This window comes from Sander lucioperca, chromosome 10, assembly GCF_008315115.2.
Source record: "Sander lucioperca isolate FBNREF2018 chromosome 10, SLUC_FBN_1.2, whole genome shotgun sequence".
NCBI classification, from domain to species: Eukaryota; Metazoa; Chordata; class Actinopteri; order Perciformes; family Percidae; genus Sander; species Sander lucioperca.
In genome coordinates this window covers 8,755,825-8,776,884 of record NC_050182.1, presented here as the reverse complement: position 1 = coordinate 8,776,884, position 21,060 = coordinate 8,755,825, and the positions used below count along the sequence as shown (strand labels likewise).

General features: G+C 42.8%; 1 long non-coding RNA gene and 1 pseudogene across 1 annotated transcript; both read left to right on the top strand.

Annotated features, from left to right (window-relative positions):
- Window positions 1-527: 527 nt before the first annotated feature.
- On the top strand, window positions 528-1,681 carry LOC116058397 (annotated as a pseudogene).
- A 211-nt stretch (window positions 1,682-1,892) lies between these two features.
- On the top strand, window positions 1,893-12,518 carry LOC116058387. Its single transcript, XR_004898513.1, has 5 exons — window positions 1,893-1,978; window positions 2,066-2,239; window positions 3,940-4,113; window positions 11,963-12,009; window positions 12,133-12,518. It is a non-coding gene; the product is annotated as an uncharacterized LOC116058387 (long non-coding RNA).
- Window positions 12,519-21,060: the final 8,542 nt, after the last annotated feature.

The following is a 21,060-nucleotide window of genomic DNA, read 5'->3' as shown; positions in this document are numbered from 1 at the left end:
GCATTTCTGAAGATCACACTGCACTTCCTGAGGAGAATGAAGCAGGAAGAGCTGGCTGACCGTTTGCAGAGCAGTAAGAGGATTTCTCCAAAGATTTAACTAGCTGGACTAATGAAACGTTTACTAATGTCTCCAGAGATAATATGTTTACATGTAAATTATTTAGGGGACAGAAACAGTCTACTTTGTAAGTTACATACTGATCTTCTTTGTTGTGTGTTCATTCAGGAAGTACAGCAGGAGTTTGTAAATGTAAACTGAAATCTAACCTAAACAAGAAGTTCCAGTGTGTGTTTGAGGGGATTGCTAAAGCAGGAAACCCAACGCTTCTGAATGAGATGTTCACAGAGATCAACATCACAAAGGGAGGGACTGCAGAGGTCAATGATGAACATGAGGTCAGACACATTGAAACAGCATCCAGGAAACCAGACAGATCAGAAACAACAATCAGACAAGAAGACATCTTTAAAACCCCACCTCGAAGAGATGAACCAATCAGAACAGTGATGACTAAGGGAGTGGCTGGCATCGGGAAAACAGTCTTAACACAGAAGTTCACTCTGGACTGGGCTGAAGACAAAGCCAACCAGGACATCCAGTTCACATTTCCATTCACCTTCAGAGAGCTGAATGTTCTGAAAGAGGAAAAATACAGCTTGGTGGAACTTGTTCATCACTTCTTTAGTGAAACCAAAGAAGCAGGAATCTGCAGGTTTGAAGAGTTCCCGGTTGTGATCATCTTTGACGATCTGGATGAGTGTTGACTTCCTCTGGACTTCCTCAACACTAAAATCCTAACTGATGTTACCAAGTCCAGCTCCATGTGTGTGTTGCTGACAAACCTCATCAGGGGGAATCTTCTTCCCTCTGCTTGCCTCTGGATAACCACACGACCTGCAGCAGCCAATCAGATCCCTCCTGAGTGTGTTGACATGGTGACAGAGGTCAGAGGATTCACCGACCCACAGAAGGATGAGTACTTCAGGAAGAGATTCAGAGATGAGGAGCAGGCCAGCAGAATCATCTCCCACATCAAGACATCACGAAGCCTCCACATCATGTGCCACATCCCAGTCTTCTGCTGGATCACTGCTACAGTTCTGGAGGACGTGTTGAAGACCAGAGAGGGAGGAGAGCTGCCCAAGACCCTGACTGAGATGTACATCCATTTCCTGGTGGTTCAGTCCAAAGTGAAGAACATAAAGCATGATGGAGGAGCTGAGACGGATCCACACTGGAGTCCAGAGAGCAGGAAGATGATGGAGTCTCTGGGAAAACTGGCTTTTGAGCAGCTGCAGAAAGGCAACCTGATCTTCTATGAATCAGACCTGACAGAGTGTGGCATCGATATCACAGCAGCCTCAGTGTACTCAGGAGTCTTCACACAGATCTTTAAAGAGGAGAGAGGACTGTACCAGGACAAGGTGTTCAGCTTCATCCATCTGAGTGTTCAGGAGTTTCTGGCTGCTCTTCATGTCCAATTGACATTCATCAACTCTGGAGTTAACCTTCTGGCAGAAGAACAAATAACATCAAGACAGTTCTTCCAGAGTGCTGTGGACAAGGCCTTACAGAGTCCAAATGGACACCTGGACTTGTTCCTCCGCTTCCTCCTCGGTCTTTCTCTTCAGTCCAATCAGACTCTCCTACGAGGCCTGCTGACACAGACAGGAAGTAGCTCAGTGACCAATCAGGAAACTGATACTGAAAATGGGGATCTGTCTGCAGAGAGAAGCATCAATCTGTTCCACTGTCTGAATGAACTGAATGATTGTTCTCTAGTGGAGGAGATCCAACAGTACCTGAGTTTAGGATTCTCCTCATTTAAACTGTCTCCTGCTCAGTGGTCAGCTCTGGTCTTTATCTTACTGTCATCAGAAGAAGATCTGGACGTGTTTGACCTGAAGAAATATGGTGCTTCAGAAAAGGCTTTTCTGAGGCTGCTGCCAGTGGTCAAAGCATCCAACAAAGCTCTGTGAGTGTGATTTATTCATCAATAAATACTCTATCTTCCAACAGGAGTTAAATATAATAACTTGTTTGCTTCCTGTTGTCTCTCCAGACTGAGTGGCTGTAAGCTGTCAGAGACAAGCTGTGAAGCTCTGTCCTCAGTTCTCAGCTCCCAGTCCTCTAGTCTGAGAGAGCTGGACCTGAGTAACAATAACCTGCAGGATTAAGAAGTGAAGCTGATCTCTGATGGACTGAAGAGTCCACACTGCACACTGGAGACTCTCAGGTCAGATCAAGAACAATAATCTTTGAAAACACAGTATTGAAAAAATGTGAATGTTTCCAAAGTATTTCATTATGATTTAGAATAAATCTAGATAACTGAAGAATGAAATATGAACTGTGGCTGAGATCCAGAAATCATTTATATTTTCATATCATGTGACTTTGATCACTGAACGTTTGTTTATTCCTGATTATACAACAAGAAGATCCGACGAGACTTTTCTGATTGGTCAACTAGACATTTAGAACGTACTCATATCAGCATGACAGCACAGCCATAGCCATTTGAGCACACCTGGTACATCACGTAAAATATTACTCATAGTTTGGGTCACATCAGCTGTTTGGATCACATCAAATGTTTGGATCACATGAGCTGTTGGATCACATCAGCTGTTTGGATCATATCAGCTGTTTGGATCATATCAGTTGTTTGGATCACATCAGTTGTTTGGATCACATCAGCTGTGCCACTGAAATCAATAATGAAGTTCGCAGACATATAGTAGCTAAATCTATCCATGAAAACAATATTTCTTTCAATAGATATTTTAGTTATAACCAGATTAAGTTAGCCAAGCAGTTTGGTGTTTATATGTGCGGTAGTTTTGGAAAATTCCACGATCTCACCGTTACAAAGCTAACGATAGCTTAAGATGTCTGGCTGACTAACGTTTAACAGGGAGGGACTACAAATCCTCTCTGTTGCTTTTCTTTATTTTGAGAGTGAATTGCCCCACAATATGAATACAGTTTGATTATAACTTTTATTTAGTTGGTAACCGTTGTTGTATAATCACTTTATTACATGAGACGGTTTGATTTGACGTCATATTATCACTTCAGTCATTACGAACCTTGGCCCCAGCGCCTCAGTCGTAGCCGCATCACTGTCTGGCCAATAATGACATTAAATCAAACCCTCTTGTGTAATATTGCTTAATTCAGTCACGATTAATTATCATGTTTCCAACTTGTTTAGAAAACAGATTTTATATTCTGTATCACCAAAAGACCAGACTTAACAGTTAAAAACAAACGTTATCTGTCTTCTTCATTACCGTCCCTCCAACAAAGCTCTGTGAGTGTGATTTATTCATCAATATATACTCCGATATCTTTCAACAGGAGTTAAATATAATAACTTGTTTCCTTGCGGTTGTCTCTCCAGACTGAGTGGCTGTAACCTGTCAGAGAGAAGCTGTGAAGCTCTGTCTTCAGTTCTCAGCTCCCAGTCCTCTAGTCTGAGAGAGCTGGACCTGAGTAACAACAACTTGCAGGATTCAGGAGGGAAGCTGATCTCTGATGGACTGAAGAGTCCACACTGCATACTGGAGTGTGGACTCTTCAGTCCACACTCCAGTATGCAGTGTGGACTCTTCACACTGCATACTGGAGTGTGAAGAGTCCACACTGCATACTGGAGACTCTCAGGTCTGGATTCATTAACCCATTCAACTGATGACCATTTAAACTCTGATTAACTTTAGTTGATAAACAGCTGGCGTGTAGCTTTGTGTCTGTTTATACGACAAACTTTAGCAGTAGTTTCGAGACTCAATAATTAAATACCACAGATGATTTTAAAGATGTATTCTAAATTTTGACCAAAATGTTTCTGGACAACAAACAAACATAAAACAAACACATGGCTCCACATGTTGACAGAGGTTTCCTGTGTGTTGTTCTGTGTGTTTGCAGTCTGTCAGGCTGTCTGATCTCAGAGGAAGGCTGTTCTTCTCTGGTCTCAGCTCTGAGCTTCAACCCCTCCCATCTGAGAGAGCTGGACCTGAGCTACAATCATCCAGGAGACTCAGGATTGAAGCTACTGTCAGAGGGAAAGAAGGATCCACTCTGGAGACTGGACACTCTCAGGTACAAACACTGTCACGTCTAGTCCCTGTGTCAAGTTTCTTTGTTTAGTTGGTTTCATGTTTTCTGTTGGTTTTCCCATTTCCTGTTTTATTTATATTTTATTTTATTTATATTTATATTTTGGTTTTCCCGCCCTTGTGATTGTCTTATGCGTTTCACCTGTTCCCCTGCCCTAGTGTCACCTGTCCCTCGTTTCCTCATTATCCTGTGTATTTAGTCTCTGTGTTTCCTTTGTGTCTTGTGGGATCATTATGTTCTGTCTGTGTGCTGCATGTGTTAGTTTCTGTTTTTCTGTGCTGTTTGGATGTGCCTGCTCTTTCCTGTCTTCCTGGCCTGCCTGTTTTTTGGAACCACTTGTTGTAAGTTTCTTTGCTAATAAACTTTGTTTTCTCAACTGAACTGCATTTGGGTCCAAGCCTTGCTACTTACCTTCTTGACAGAATGATTCCACCCGAAATGGACCCAGCAGTGTGCAAGTTTAAGCCATTTTTTCACCCCCTTGACTCGGTCAGTGAGAGTCTGGTGAATTTTTTTAGTGAGATTCATGAGGAGGATCCCGCCTTTGCCAGGCACATCATGGAGGCTCACTGGCTGTCTACTGAGCAGGAATTTGGCCTTCCTGTCTCCAAGCCTGGCAGCTTTCCAGAGTCTGAGCTGACGTGCAGCTTTCCAGATTCCAAGCAGGCATGCAGCTTTCCAGAGTCCGAGTTGACGTGCAGCTTTCCAGAGTCTGAGTTGACGTGCAGCTTTCCAGAGTCCGAGCTGACGTGCAGCTTTCCAGAACCCCAGCTGAAGTGCAGCGGCCCAGAACTCCAGCTGATGTGCAGCTTTCCAGAGCCTCAGCGGACCCGCCTTCCAGAGCTTCAGCTGATGAACAGTCCTCCAGAGCCCTCGTGTTGTGCAGCGGACCGGAACCTTTGGTGTTGTGCAGCGGACCGGAGCCCTCGGTGTTGAGCAGCGGAACGGAGCCCGTGCTGTCCAGCGACCTCGACGTGCAGCCTTCCAGAACCTCCGCTGACGTGCAGCTTTCCAGAACCTCCGCAGACGTCCAGCTGTCCAGAGTCTCAGCTGACGTCCAGCTCCTGCCCCCCGTGTTTTGTCGGTGGTCCGGCCGACTCCTGCTCCCCGTGTTTTGTCGGTGGTCCAGCCGACTCCTGACCCTCTTGCCTTGTTGCCTGTTACTGATCATGTTGCCTTGTTGGCGGACACTGGCTCAGCTGACCCGTCGCCTGTCTCCAGTTCAGCTGACTCGTCGCCTGTCTCTAGCCCAGCTGACCCGTCGCCTGTCTTCAGCCCAGCTGACCCGTCGCCTGTCTTCAGCCCAGCTGACCCGTCGCCTGTCTCCAGCCCAGCTGACCCGTCGCCTGTCTTCAGGCCAGCTGACCCGTCGCCTGTCTTCAGCCCAGCTGACCTGTCACCTGTCTTTAGCCCAGCTGCCCCTTCACCTGCTCAGCCTGCCTGGTCTTCAGAAGGGATTCGCCTTCGCAGACGGCCTCCAGAGGGGTTTCGCCTTCACGGATGGCTTCCAGAGGGGTTTCGCCTTCGCGGATGGCCTCCTGAGGGGATTCGCCTTCGCCGCCGGCCTTCAGAGGGGATTAGCCTTCACCGCTGGCCTTCAGAAGGGATTCGCCTTCACCGCCGGCCTTCAGAAGGGATTCGCCTTCGCTGTCGGTCTAACCCTAACCCTACCGAGGGAAATCGCCTTCGTTGTTGACGACCTCCAGAGGGTTTTCGTCTTCGCCGCAGACCTCCAGAGAGTCTTCGCGGTCCTGTCCGTCCTCCTGAGGGACTCCGCCTTCGCTGTCCTGCTTGACCTCCAGAGGATCTCCGCCTTCGCCGTCGTCTTCCTGAGAGTCTTCGCTGTCCTGCTCAGCCGCCAGAGGGGTTCCGCCTTCGCTGCTGTCTGCAGTCCCGCACCCCATACTTAGCTGGCCACAGCACTTCGGTCCCCTAGCCCCACTGTTCTCAGTTCCTGAATTCCCACAGACCTTGGTTCCCTAACCCTGTTGACTCTTGTTCCTCCCTTCGCCCCTCTGTGGGTTGACTTTTGTTTGTCCCTCCTCCGTACCCCCTCCGCCCTCCCTGGCCTTTTTGCCCTATTCTGTGGACTATTTTTTCTTTTTTAAGGGCCGTCTGGTAGCCGTCCCTTGAGGGAGGGTTACTGTCACGTCTAGTCCCTGTGTCAAGTTTCTTTGTTTAGTTGGTTTCATGTTTTCTGTTGGTTTTCCCATTTCCTGTTTTATTTTCTAGTCTGTCTTTTCTCCCTAGTCTTGTCTGATTTACTTCCTGTCTTTTGGTTTTCCCACCCTTGTGATTGTCTTATGCGTTTCACCTGTTCCCCTGCCCTAATGTCACCTGTCCCTCGTTTCCTCATTATCCTGTGTATTTAGTCTCTGTGTTTCCTTTGTGTCTTGTGGGATCATTACGTTCTGTCTGGCCTGCCTGTTTTTTGGAACCACTTGTAAGTTTTTTTGCTAATAAACTTTGTTTTCTCAACTGAACTGCATTTGGGTCCAAGCCTTGCTACTTACCTTCTTGACAAACGCTGATGAACAAAAAGCAGATATTTGTGTAGGAAGTTTTAAAGGATAACATCTCCATGAACGAGAATGCTAACTTTCTTTTATTAATAATTGATGTAGTTTGGACACATCTCTGTATGTTAAAGGAAGTGTCCATGGTTTTAAGAAATGAAAAGATGTTTTCCAGTAGCCTTACAATGAGTTTAAAATAAAATGTGGGATCAAATTGGACAGTTTTAGATCCTGTTGCAGTGTATTCCAGGTATCTCTCTCTCTCTCTCTCTCTCTCTCTCTCTCTCTCTCTCTCTCTCTCTCTCTCTCTCTCTCTCTCTGTGTCTCTCTCTCTCTCTGTCTCTCTCTCTTTGTCTCTCTGTAGTCTATGATAATGACATCATTTCAAGTCAAACAGGTCAAATGTACCGATAGCCTAAAAAGTGAAAGGTTAGATCCCAGGGAAGGAGTTCTCAGACTCCCTTTAAAGTCCAGCTGGTTCTCCAGTTGTTGAATCAGGGCCACGTCATAAACTCTGTAAAATGTTGTCCAAATGTAATAGTCACACGCTGATATATATATATAGATAGATAGATAGATAGAGATATATATATAGATATAGATATATATAGATATAGATAGATATAGATATATATAGATATAGATATATATAGATATATATAGATAGATATATATCTCTATATTATATCTGTCTCTCTCTCTCTCTATATATATAGATATATATCTCTATATATATCTCTATATATATCTCTATATATCTATAGAGATATATATCTATATCTATATAGATATATATTAGGGCCGGGACTCGATTAAAAAAATTAATCTAATTAATTAGAGGCTTTGTAATTAATTAATCGAAATTAATCGCATTTTAATCGGTCGGGCTAACGTCCACGCTAACTCTATCCTATAGATCAGTTTATCAGGAACTAGAGACAGACATCTCCATCCCATAATACAACAACCTGTAGTTTCAGTAATATTCTCATGACCTGCTGATTATGATATGATAAAGTAGGCTAGGAACACACTCTCATACACATCAAATAGTCTATTATAAGATCAGCTGATTTCTGGAGCAGTAAACAGCTTTAGAGGAGGACGGTTGTTGTGCGTACTATGAAATAAAATCCTGACTTAGACCTCCTATCTGGAAAGTGTCCTGAGATAACTTCTGTTATGATTGGATACTTTAATTTCAATTCAATTCAATTCAATTTTATTTATAGTATCAAATCATAACAAGAGTTATCTCGAGACACTTTACAGATAGAGTAGGTCTAGACCACACTCTATAAAGCCCCAACAATTCCAATAGTTCCCCCAAGAGCAAGCATTAGCAGTGGCTATTGCGACAGTGGCGAGGAAAAACTCCCTTTTAGGAAGAAACCTCGGCAGACCCAGACTCTTGGTGGGCGGTGTCTGACGGTTGGGGTTATGACGGTACAGGATGTAGCGTGGCACAGCAGAGCATGGGTGGACGCGGTGGACGCAGCAGGACGTAGTCGGGCATTGCAGGGAATCGCAGAGCGTAGCAGGGTGTAGCAGGTCCATAGCCACAGCTGCACCCAAGACCCAGGTCTTGGTGTCGCCCTAATCCGAGGCGATGTTCTGGGTGAAGAAGAAACATAAGGACTCCGGGGAGTAAACTCCCCAGAGCTAGGTGAGTAACAAGCACTTCTGAGACATGATGTGCATAAAAGGAAACAAAAGAAAAGAGCGTGTCATAAGAAGGAACTTCCTCGGCAGTCTAGAATTATAACAGCATAACTAGGAGAGGCACTATATTATTGATTATACGATAGGTAAATCTGATGACTGTAAAGAGAAGCAGAGAAAAGCAGGGGTGCTGTGTCTGCAGCTATATACCCTGCCCCGCCGGTCTAGGCGTTCACTGCAACTCCTCACTCCCTAACTATAAGCTTTATCAAAGAGGAGAGTTTTCAGTTTAGTCTTAAATGTAGCGACGGTGTCTGCCCCCCGAACCCAGATTGGGAGCTGGTTCCACAGGAGAGGAGCCTGATAGCTGAAGGCTCTGCCTCCCATTCTACTTTTAGAGACTCTAGGAACCACAAGTAACTCTGCATTCTGGGAGCGTAGTGCTCTAGTGGGACAATAAGGTACTAAGAGGTCCTCAAGATATGAAGGAGCTTGACCATTTAGAGCTTTATAGGTCAGAAGAAGGATTTTAAATTCAATCCTGGATTTTACAGGAAGCCAATGGAGAGAAGCTAATACAGGAGAAATATGATCTCTTTTCTTAGTTCTTGTCAGAACACGCGCTGCAGCATTCTGGATCAGCTGGAGAGTCCTAACGGACTTATTTGAGCATCCTGATAATAAGGAATTACAGTAGTCCAGCCTGGAAGTAACGAATGCATGGACTAGTTTTTCTGCATCGTTTTGAGACAGGATGTTCCTAATTTTAGCAATGTTACGAAGGTGAAAAAAGGCTGTTCTAGAGGTGTGTTTTAGATGGGCGTTAAAGGATAGATCCTGATCAAAAATAACTCCTAGATTTCTGACAGTAGTACTTGAGGCCAGGGCAATGCCATCCAGAGTAATTATATCTTCGGCTAATGAGGTTCGTAGGGGTTTGGAGCCCAGGACAATAACTTCGGTTTTGTTTGAGTTTAACATCAGGAAATTGTAGGCCATCCATGATTTTATATCTTTAATGCAAGCTTGAAGTTTAGCTAGCTGGCTGGTTTCGTCTGGCTTGATTGACAGATATAATTGGGTGTCATCCGCATAACAGTGAAAGTTAATTGAGTGTTTCCTAATAATATTGCCTAGAGGAAGCATATATAAGGAGAATAGAATTGGTCCAAGCAATGAGCCTTGAGGAACGCCATGGTTAATTTTAGCGTAATTGGAGGGTTTATTGTTAACATTAACAAATTGCGATCGATCAGAGAAGTAGGACTTAAACCAGTTTAGTGCGATTCCTTTAATGCCAACTAAATGTTCCAATCTCTGTAAGAGGATGGTATGGTCAATAGTATCGAATGCAGCACTAAGATCTAATAAGACAAGTACGGAGACAAGTCCTTTGTCTGATGCAGTTAGAAGATCGTTAGTGATTTTCACCAGTGCCGTCTCTGTGCTATGATGCTTTCTAAATCCTGACTGAAAGTCCTCAAATAAGCTATTGCTATGTAGAAAATCACATAACTGGTTAGCGACTACTTTCTCAAGGATCTTGGAGAGAAAGGGAAGGTTAGATATAGGTCTATAGTTGGCTAAGACCTCAGGATCGAGGGTGGGTTTTTTCAGTAGAGGTTTTATCACAGCTACTTTAAATGACTGCGGTACATAACCTGTCAATAAAGACATATTTATCATATCTAGCAATGAAGTGTTAACCACGGGTAACGCTTCTTTAAGTAGCTTCGTTGGGATGGGGTCCAAGAGACAGGTAGATGGCTTAGCTGAAGAGACCTTTAGCATTAATTGTTGAGGGTTTATAGGATAAAAGCAATCTAAGTATATGTCAGGTCTAGTCGTTCTTTCTAGCAGTCTGTCAGTTAAAGGTGACCCATTAGAGGTTGGGGGAAAGAGGTGATGAATAGTATCTCTAATTGTTATAATTTTATCATTAAAGAAACTCATGAAGTCATCACTACTCAGAGCTATAGGAATAGATGGCTCAGTAGAGCTGTGGCTATCTGTCAGCCTGGCTACAGTGCTGAAAAGAAACCTTGGGTTGTTCTTATTTTCTTCTATTAGTGATGAATAGTAGTCTGATCTGGCCTTTCTTAGGGTCTTCCTATAGGTTTTCAGACTGTCTTGCCAGTCTAAACGAGATTCTTCCAGTTTGGTGGAACGCCATTTACTTTCAAGTTTGCGCGAGATTTGCTTTAATTTACGAGTTTGGGAGTTATACCAAGGTGCTAGTTTCCTTTGCTTCATCGTCTTCTTTTTAAGGGGAGCAACAGAGTCTAAAGTCGTCCGTAGGCAGGCCGTAGCATCGTCTACGAAATGATCAATTTGAGAGGGACTAAAGTTTACATAAAGATCCTCTGTTATATTACGGCACGTTAATGAGTTTAGTGCTGTTGGAATATCTTCCTTAAATTTAGCTATAGCACTGTCAGATAGGCTTCTAGCGTAGAAGCTTTTATCTAATTTCGTATAATCGGGTAGTAAGAATTCGAAAGTTATTAAGAAGTGGTCTGATAATAAAGGATTTTGCGGGAATACTATTACGTCTTCAATTTTGATGCCATATGCCAGCACAAGGTCGAGGGTGTGGTTAAAACAGTGCGTGGCCTCATGCACACTCTGACTGAAACCAATTGAATCTAGTAGTGAGTTGAAAGCAGTACTAAGGCTATTGCTGTCAACGTCCACATGGATATTAAAATCACCTACAATAAGTACTTTGTCTGATTTTAGGACTACACATGATAAAAACTCTGAGAATTCCGATAAAAATTCACAATATGGACCTGGTGCTCGGTAGACAACAACAAATATAATAGGCTGTACTGTTTTCCATGTTGGATGCTGAAGGTTAAGAACGAGATTTTCAAAAGAGTTATAATTTAGTTTAGGTTTAGGATTAATTAACAGGTTAGAGTCAAATATGGCTGCAACTCCCCCTCCTCGGCCTGAGCCTCTAGGAATTTGAGTATTAATATGAGTGGGAGGAGTGGCTTCATTTAGACTGACATAATCTTCATGGCCCAGCCAGGTTTCAGTTAGACAGAATAGATCAATTTGATTATCGGATATCAATTTGTTTACTAGTATTGCTTTAGAAGACAGAGATCTGATATTTAGTAGACCGCATCTAATTTTCCTATCCTGTTCTATCATTGCAGTGGTAGTTGTAATTCCAATTAGGTTGTTAAGTATTGCCCCTTTTTTGGTTACCTGTGGCTGACGTGAACTGGATGCTAAATTGACTATGTTTGCAGTCAACTCCTTATTACTTAGGGGATTCAACACTTTGTATGGTCTATTGTTGATTATAACTGGAATAGTACTAGTATTACATTTTACCCTGCAGAAAACATTTTCAGATTCATTCACTTGTAAAGTGCCATTAGGATCAATACCTGGGGGGCATGAATCTGTGATATTTTCAACAGAATGTCAATACTTAACTTTCAGTGTGGTCGTTATGTTGTCAGATAGCAGCCTGGCTCCATGTCGGTTTGGGTGGAAAAAGGAGGAAATGAAACTGAATTAAATATTTTAATTGATTCACAGCCCAAATATGAATATAAAATGAATAAATTCCAACTCTACATTTGATGAGGATGAAGCTGTGTATGAGAGTGATGTAATGCCCCTCCTCCTTTCAGGGTGGAGCCTGCTGGAGTCAGATGGTTGACACCAGGTCTGAGGAAGTGTAAGTGTGTTTTTAATTTCATTCATCAAACTGTGACATCACTCATTCAACCCTCTGATGTCATCATCAAAGTGCTGATTGGTTAATAACTGCAGCTGTGTTGTGTCTCCTTCTCTCCGTCAGATTCCTGTGAACTCACACTTGACACAAACACAGCGAACAGATACCTCAAACTGTCTGACAACAACAGGAAGGTGACATTAGTGGAGGAGGATCAGCCATATCCTGATCATCCAGAGAGGTTTGACTACTATCATCAGCTGCTGTGAGATGGTCTGACTGGTCGCTGTTACTGGGAGGTTGAGAAGGGAGGAGGGGTTGATATAGCAGTGAGTTACAGAGGAATCAGCAGGAGAGGACACAGTTATGACTGTTGGTTTGGATGCAATGATCAGTCCTGGAGTCTGGACTGCTCTCATGGTGATTACTCTGTCTGTCACAATGACAGAAGATCATCCATCTCCCCCCCCTCTGTCTCTGATAGAGTAGCAGTGTATGTTGACTGGCCTGCTGGCTCTCTGTCCTTCTACACAGTCTCCTCTGACTCACTGATCCACCTCCACACCTTCAACACCACATAATAATAATAATAATAATAATACATTTAATTTATAATGCACTTTTCATCAAAGATCTCAAAGTGCTACAGGTTAAAAACACAAAAAAATAAATAAAAAAATAAGCAGTTTAAAATACAACAAAGAAAAGAAACAAAAAAGAAAAAATTCTAAAGGGGACCAAAAGCTTTGCTAAAAAGAAATGTCTTAAGACCTTTTTTAAAACAGTCAGTGGATTGAGGTGCCCTCAAGGTGTCAGGGAGGGCGTTCCACAGACGTGGGGCAGCAGCACAGAAAGCCCTATCTCCCATTGTGTTTTGTGGGTTGATAAGTTCTTTGAGGAAGGGGGGGGCATGTCCATGGATGCATTAATGTGTGAGGAGGGAAACCTTGTACTCAATCCTGGTGGAGACGGGAAGCCAGTGGAGTGAGTGGAGAATGGGGGTAATGTGCTCATGTTTCCGCACTCTCATCAGGATCCTAGCTGCAGAGTTTTGGATGTACTGAAGCCTCTGCAGACTCTTTCTAGGAATCCCAATGAGCAGTGCGTTACAGTAGTCCAGTCTGGAGGAGACAAAGGCATGAACCAGCTTTTCGGCATCTGAGAGGGAGAGAATGGGGCGGAGTTTTGAGATGTTACGGAGGTGGTAGAAAGAGGTCTTGCATAGGTGGTTTATATGGGCTTCAAAAGTGAGTTGGGAGTCCATTTTTACACCAAGATTTGTGACTGTTGATGAGAGGGGGATGTTGGAGCCAGAAAAGGTGATGCTGGTTATGGATGATGATTTGGTCTGGTGAGGGGTGCCAACCAGGATGGCTTCGGTTTTGGAGCTGTTGAGTTGAAGGAAGTTGTGCTCCATCCGTACCTTTATCTCAGGTGGTGAGTTTTGATGGTGATGACTGTGAGAGTGGGGTTTCAGCTGTGGCATTCACGCAGCCTCTTTATCCTGGGTTTAGGTTCTGGTCTGGTTCCTCAGTGTCTCTGTGTTCTGTGTAGGACGGAGAGTCTCCTCCTGTTTCTCACTGCTGATCAGCTGAGTCTGTACAGGATCACACTTACAGAAATATGTCATGTTATTGTTATGAACTAATGAATGAACTTTGTATAAAATAATTCAGAATGATTGAACAGATTCCTTGTGAACATTGTAAACTTCTTCCACTTCCAGTCCTTTAAAGATGGAAGCTGTGATCATGAAATTGTAGAAATGCTGTTGACCTGTGTCATGTTTAATTTTGAGTTGTCTCTTTTCACAATAAAACTGCATAAAGTTACTGTGATGTGTTTGTGGTCTGGTCAAGGTTGAAAAAAGTAACAAAAATTAGGGACAAAGCTTGAGTGAAGGTTATAAAAGCAGCAGACAAAAAGGGAAAAAGAGACAGAAACGTGGAAAAGAGACCAAATGGTCAGTAAATGCTACAGGAACGTGGAAAAGTGAGCAAAACATTGAAGCCAGAAAAAAAAACAAAGTTGCACCAGAAGACAACAAGTAGAATGAAAGCATTTGGGATGGCACCAGATAAAGAATGAAATTGTGTGAAAGGAATGTGAAACATGTTAACATTGATAAAGTGTTGATAGGATAGCATATCAGCAGATTGATGGAAAAGATGAAGAATGTGATGAGGTTTTTAAAATAATACAAATAATATATGTATAAATAACATAAAAACAAAGCTGAAATAAAGAGATCTAGTATGAGTAAATGTACGTAAAATGAGGAATGTAACGGGGTCAAACACACACACGGAGAGAACGAGGAGAAGAGAGAACGGGGAATGACATAAACACAAGAAAAGAGGAACAAGACAAGCGAGAATAGTTTCCTGGGTGTGGGACAAGCGAACAAAATGTGTTTAAAATGAGACATTGGGTGAAAGTTGAGTCATGATAGGAATCAAATGTAGAAGAATTGATAAGTCAAACGGGGTTGGCTTGAGGAAAAGAAGAAAGCGACACGAGAGCAGTGGTGGAATGTAACAAAGTACAAATACTTCGTTACTGTACTTAGTAAATAAGTAAGTACATTTTTCACGTATCTGTACTTTACTATAGTAGAATCAATAGTGCATACTTTTGACTTTTACTTTGTTACATTTTGCAGCAATTATGTATACTTTCTACTCCACTACATTTCTACAATATTCCGTTACATTTTCGTTACATTTTCCGATCAGTTTTTCCCCGTGTCAAAACGTCTTCCTGACCATCACACGTTTGCAGTCCGCAGGGAAGCCTGCATTGGCAGCAGTCCGTCCAGCTCTCGGTACCGCTCGCAATATTACGAATCCCACTATGGCCACGCCAAGACCCGCCCTTCAATAGCATTTATTGGCCAGGCGCGTACCGCTCCCGGTACTGCTGCTCCTGTTACTGCTGCTGCTCCCGATACTCTGCTGGGTCAAATGTAAAGCATCCGTTCACATAAGGTTAATATACAACCTGTATATGTATCTTAAAAACACTCCCGGTCCTCCTCAGCTTTGAAGCCACGTAATTGTTGTCCAAGCCCGTGTTCTCGCTATATAAATGTGTGCAGCATTCACTGTCCTCTGAGAAAAAGTCGAGCTTCATGCGGATTACCCTGATAGATAACCAGAATTGTAAGTCAGAATGTAAACTGGGCCACAGATGATAAGCACAATTACATTAACCTTAATTAAAATGCCATTTTTTTTTTAATTATTAGAATATAGACATTAAGAGAATAATCGTTATGCAAGTACTTTTATTTTTAATACTTAAAGTACATTTAAAATCAGGTACTTTTTACGTTTACTTAAGTAGGGTTGTCATTGTGGTGCTTCTACTTTTACTAAAGTAAATATGTCTCTGGTTATTTGTACTTTTACTTAAGTACTGAGATTCAGTACTTCCTCCACCACTGCACGAGAGAAACAGCCTGTACAACGTAAAAGGGGAAACCGAAGCATGACAACATGACAACATGACAACATGACAGCATGACAGCATGACAACATGAGAGCATGACAGCATGACAGCATGACAACATGAGAGCATGACAACATGACAACATGACAGCATGACAACATGACAACATGAGAGCATGACAACATGACAACATGACAACATGACAGCATGACAGCATGACAACATGACAGCATGACAGCATGACAACATGACAACATGACAACATGACAGCATGACAGCATGACACATGACAACATGACAACATGAGAGCATGACAACATGACAACATGACAGCATGAGAGCATGACAACATGACAGCATGACAACATGAGAGCATGACAACATGACAACATGACAACATGACAGCATGACAACATGACAACATGACAACATGACAGCATGACAGTGTGACAGCATGACAACATGACAGCATGACAACATGACAACATGAGAGCATGACAACATGAGAGCATGACAACATGACAGCATGACAACATGACAGTATAACATGACAACATGACAGCATGACAACATGACAGCATGACAGCATGACAACATGACAACATGACAACATGGCAGCACGACAGCACGACAGCATGCACATGGATAGAACGAGGACAAGAAGCCAGAACGGGGAATGAAATGAATGGGATGAAAGAGGACAAAGTACAAGCGAATGTGTGTGTGTGTTTGAAATGAGAAATTGGGTGAAAGTTGAGTATTGAGGTTGCAGAAAGAACTTTTGGTATGAATGACAGGGAAAACGTCTCCATTTCAAGGCAAATCAAGATGAATTGATAAGTGGCGGTAGAAAGAAGAAAGCAACGCGTCACGTCGGTCTGGCTTCTCCCCGACCATAATGGCGGCTCGTTCAGAATACGATCTCATATTTTACTAAAATAGTTCACCGAAACGTGTTTCTGAAAACATTTGAAGAGAGAAATAGGCCGTGCAGTTGCTGAATCTGTCTTAATTTCAGATCAACAAAGGTCAGTTTAAAAGATTTTCATCAGATTTTGAGAGACTCTAGTCACGCTCATCCCGCTCCCCGTTTCCTGCTTAGCTCTCCACCAATCAGATGGGTCATTGAGTCCGACTGCCCGCCTTCCGATTCAACATGTCAGGTTGGCCAAAATGAAGGCCGACAGCTCCTCTGACGGACGACGGCACGAACACACCAAACAGACTTGAGTCACCGACCTCGTCAGACTGTCAGACCGACGATTATCGGCTCGGTGTGTCCGGACCTTAACACAGCTCTTTTGCAACGAGCACAAAATACAACTTTGACTGCTAATATTATACATTACATCACAGGGTTCATTTGGCATCAACAGCCTAACAGCTGATGTTGAAACGTTAGCGGTGAGCTAATCAGAGTCTGGATCCTCCCTGATGTCGTTGTTGTTGTTGTGAAATAAGCAGTGTTGGGGAGTAATGGAATACATGTACCGGCGTTACGTATTCAGAATACAAATTATGAGTAACTGTATTCCGTTACAGTTACAATTTAAATACTTGGTATTTAGAATACAGTTACATTGTTGAAATCAATGGATTACATGACGATACTTCTCTCTTTCATGAGTTTATTCACTCTCTAAATAAATAAATTAAGGCAACTCCATGCATTTCCCAGAAACCCCAATATGAAAACGAAAAAATGAGCTATTTGCGTGATCACTGATAGAGGTAGAGATGGAGCTGGAACAACAGAGCCAGGGCAGGAATGCATTTCTATCTTGGAAATTCAAACAGCATTTCACATTAAAGAAAGCGAAGGGAGAACAAAATATAACTGTGCAGTGCAACCTCTGCTTGCCAGCAACCAACCTCCTTTCAGCGTCCAAATTACTCCACCTCCAACCTGAAGAAGCATCTTAAAGTAATTTATTTTTTATTTAGCCAGGCGTAGTCGTCTGCTGTAGTTTTACTGGTCACCTTGCTAATTTATAGTTGACGTGTGACGTTACATTCTCCTACGTGCTGATTTACTAGCCCCAGAGCCATTGAAAGACTGAGTAGCCCTGTTTGACATGCTAGCTAACGTTAGCTAAAATTAGCTCGTGGTAGCTTAGACTGCGGTTAGATATTTGTAGTTTGCAGTTCGGGACTACAAATACAACAATCTATCTGCTTGTTCAGGTACACATTCAGCCAGTTGGACCAGAAGAACACACCAGAATAGGCCTGTTTAGTAAACAGGATTTGATGGTCGCATTCCTACACTTATAAAATGCAATTCAATGTGGAAGTAATCCAAGTATTAAGAATATGTTACTCAGATTGAGTTATGTAACGGAATGCATTACAAATTACATTTTTAGGCATGTTATTCTGTATTCTGTAACAGAATACGTTTTGAAAGTATCCATCCCAACACTGGTTAACTGTCAGAAGTAGATTTGGTAATGTTGTGGTTGTAGTTTCTGCTGATGTCCACCAGAGGGCGCCATGACGATGGGGACATTGGGTTAGTTTGATACTGCGTCTCTCTGGGCGTCTCCTCTTGTTTCCTGTTTAAAGTTTACTTTCACTTCCCAGAGTTTGTCGCAGCTTGTTCTCTCCGTGTGGAGCTCCAGCTGAAGGTAATTTAACTCTAATGTCTGTAAGGTTTTATATATATAGTTTTAATGTAAACTCTTTAAACATCATCTGGCACCATTTAAATTTGGTTTCAGAGAAAGTTAAACATAATGAAAGTGTTTGAACTCATTTCTAAAGGCGGTAAAAACAAGTTTCACTTTTAGTCTTTTTGTGTGTGTGTGTGTCTGTGTGTGAATGTCTGTGTGTCTGTGTGTGTGTGAGTATGTGTGTCTGTGTGTGTGTGTGTGTGTGTGTGTGTGTGTGTGTGTGTGTGTGTGTGTGTATGAGAGTATGTGTGCATGTGTATGTGTATCTGTGTGTGTGTGTGTGTGTGTGTGTGTGTGTGTGTGTATGTGTGTCTGTGTGTGTGTGTGTGTGTGTGTCTGTGAGTATGTGTGACTGTGTGTGAGTATGTGTATGTGTGTCTGTGTGTGTGTGTGTGTGTGTGTGTGTGTGTTTAACCATCATTTTGTTTACTTCTCGTGGCCAATCAGTGAAAAGCACTATTAACCTCCATATACGTGTCCCTCGTGTTGCATTCATGGGACAAAGGAAGAACAAACACATACTGACAACCTCAACCACAGTTACACAGAGAGAAGAAACAAAGCTCTTATTGTGAAAATCTTCCTGACAGATGGAGCTGTGACTCATCAGGAAACAACTTCCCTGAGTTCTTCTCCGTCAACTCTTTGGACTGTTTGAAGAAACTGTAAGTTGCTGTTTGGTACTTTAACAACACGTTAGTCTTTGGTCTCTTCAGGGTTAGTTTCTGGCTCTTTAATGTTAAATATAATGTTTCTACAGTGGAGGTTTTAAATACTTTGCCAGGTGTTTATACGTCTGTCTGTCCCAACCGAAAGACTGCAGTCAGAAAACTTTACAGCTGTGTAGTTGAGATCTAAATGAAGGCTGAGTTTGAAGCTGGGTGGGGTCCGAGCCTTTCTCCTGCTGTCAGAAAACACACCGTCGTCTCCATCAGTGTAAAGTCAGACACAACAGGACTCTACTGTTCCCTCTGGAACCTTTCAGAATAACATATAGTGACCTAAATGCCTCTGTTACTGTTGTAGTGATGTGTGGAGGAGGATGCACAGGACAGAAAGGTGAGATTGATTATCATAATGGAATCTTGTCTCCATTATCAATCAATCAATCAATCAAAAATGTATTTATATAGCACTTTACAGCAACCAGCAGGTATCCAAAGTGCTTAACATCAGAAACCAAGAATAAAACAGCATATTATACCATAAAAAGAATGAAACATATAAAACAGTAAAATCAGAAAAGGAGAGGACAGAAAGATAACATTAGTCATGGAGTCTTTCCTCTAAACCTCTTCTTATTATTTGGTATTTAGGCCTTTATTCCTTTATTAGTGACAGCTTAGCCATGAAAGGGGAGAGGGGGGGGGGGGATGACATGCAGGAAAGGGTCGCAGGTCAGAATCAAACCCACGACCTCCGCGTCAAGAACTGAGCCTCTATATATGGATGGCTCAACCACTCTGCCACCCAGACACCCATACACTATATTCACCATTTCTAAACACACAGCAGAACATGACATCATCAGCTGACCGGGCAAAGAGAGCAGTCTTCTTCACTCAGACCAGTCTGCTGCTTCAGGAGTCCTTAAAGCTGCTTACACACCAACCAGACGGCCGACCGTCGGCAGAAAAGGCAGTTGGACTGATCAGTCAGATCCCCGAGGTCCAATCAATGCCTTGGAACACATCAAGGCGACGCTGTTATGGAGACATGATATGTCTCCATAACAGCAGGCGGCGCTACTCTGTATTGTCGCCCAAAAAATGAAAACCAGGCAGCTGATTGGACGAACGTGTCATGTGGGTCTAGCTTTTTTCAACCGGCCAATGCAGCCATTAATGGTGGCTCATTCAGAATACGATCTCATATTTTACGAAGATAATTCACGAAACGTGTTTCTGAAAACATTTTAAGCGAGAAATAGACAGTGGAGTTGGTGAATCTGTCTTCATTTCAGATCGACAAAGGTCAGTTTAAAAGATTTTCGTCTGATTTTGAGAGGCTCAGTCTCCAACTGAACATGTCAGGTCGGCCAAAATTAAGGCCAACGGCTCCTCCGACGGACGACAGCACGTAAAACACTGAACTGTCTCAAGTCACTGACCTCGCCAGACTGGCAGACGGCCGATTATCCGCCCGGTGTGTAACTGCTCTTAGGCCAACCATTTTGTAGCCCTTGTTTACTTCTAAGTTTTTTCTGTTGATTCACAGTGGGGTCAGCAATACCACCACCACTTTATTGTCAGTGGAAACCATCTGATTCAATGTTGTAATCAACACTTTGAGTCATAGGACCTTTACCTTGTGTTTGTCTTTGTGTGGACAGATATGATGTGAGCTAATTCTTCCTGATTCCTCCACAGAGTGGAGCAGGAGAGCTCAGAGGTTCCCATTGGTCAGTCTGCCCAGCAGCATCAAATACACCTGGACTCCATCTTTATGGTCTGTACATGTACAACAACTACTTTTACATCTATTCTGTTCACAATCATCTCCATACTGCACTTTTCAGACCAGTGGATTGTCAGTCTGTGGACATGGATCTGATGTTTGCTTCCATTATTTCAGTTTGATTGTGTGATTCATATAATCTTCTGTTCATGGTGCTGGAGGAGGACATCGTCACTTTTGTGAAGAACGAGCTGAAGAAGATCCAGAAGGTTCTGAGTCCAGATTACCCAGAATGCTCAGAGAATCAGAGGGAGGATGAGGATGAAGAGCAGGGGAGGAGCAGAGAGGCATTTCTGAAGATCACACTGCACTTCCTGAGGAGAATGAAGCAGGATGAGCTGGTTGACCTTCTGCAGAGCAGTAAGAGGATTTCTCTAAAGATTTAACTTGCTGGACTAATGAAACGTTTACTAATGTCTCCAGAGATAATATGTTTATATGTAAATTATTTAGGGGACGTAAACTGTCTCCT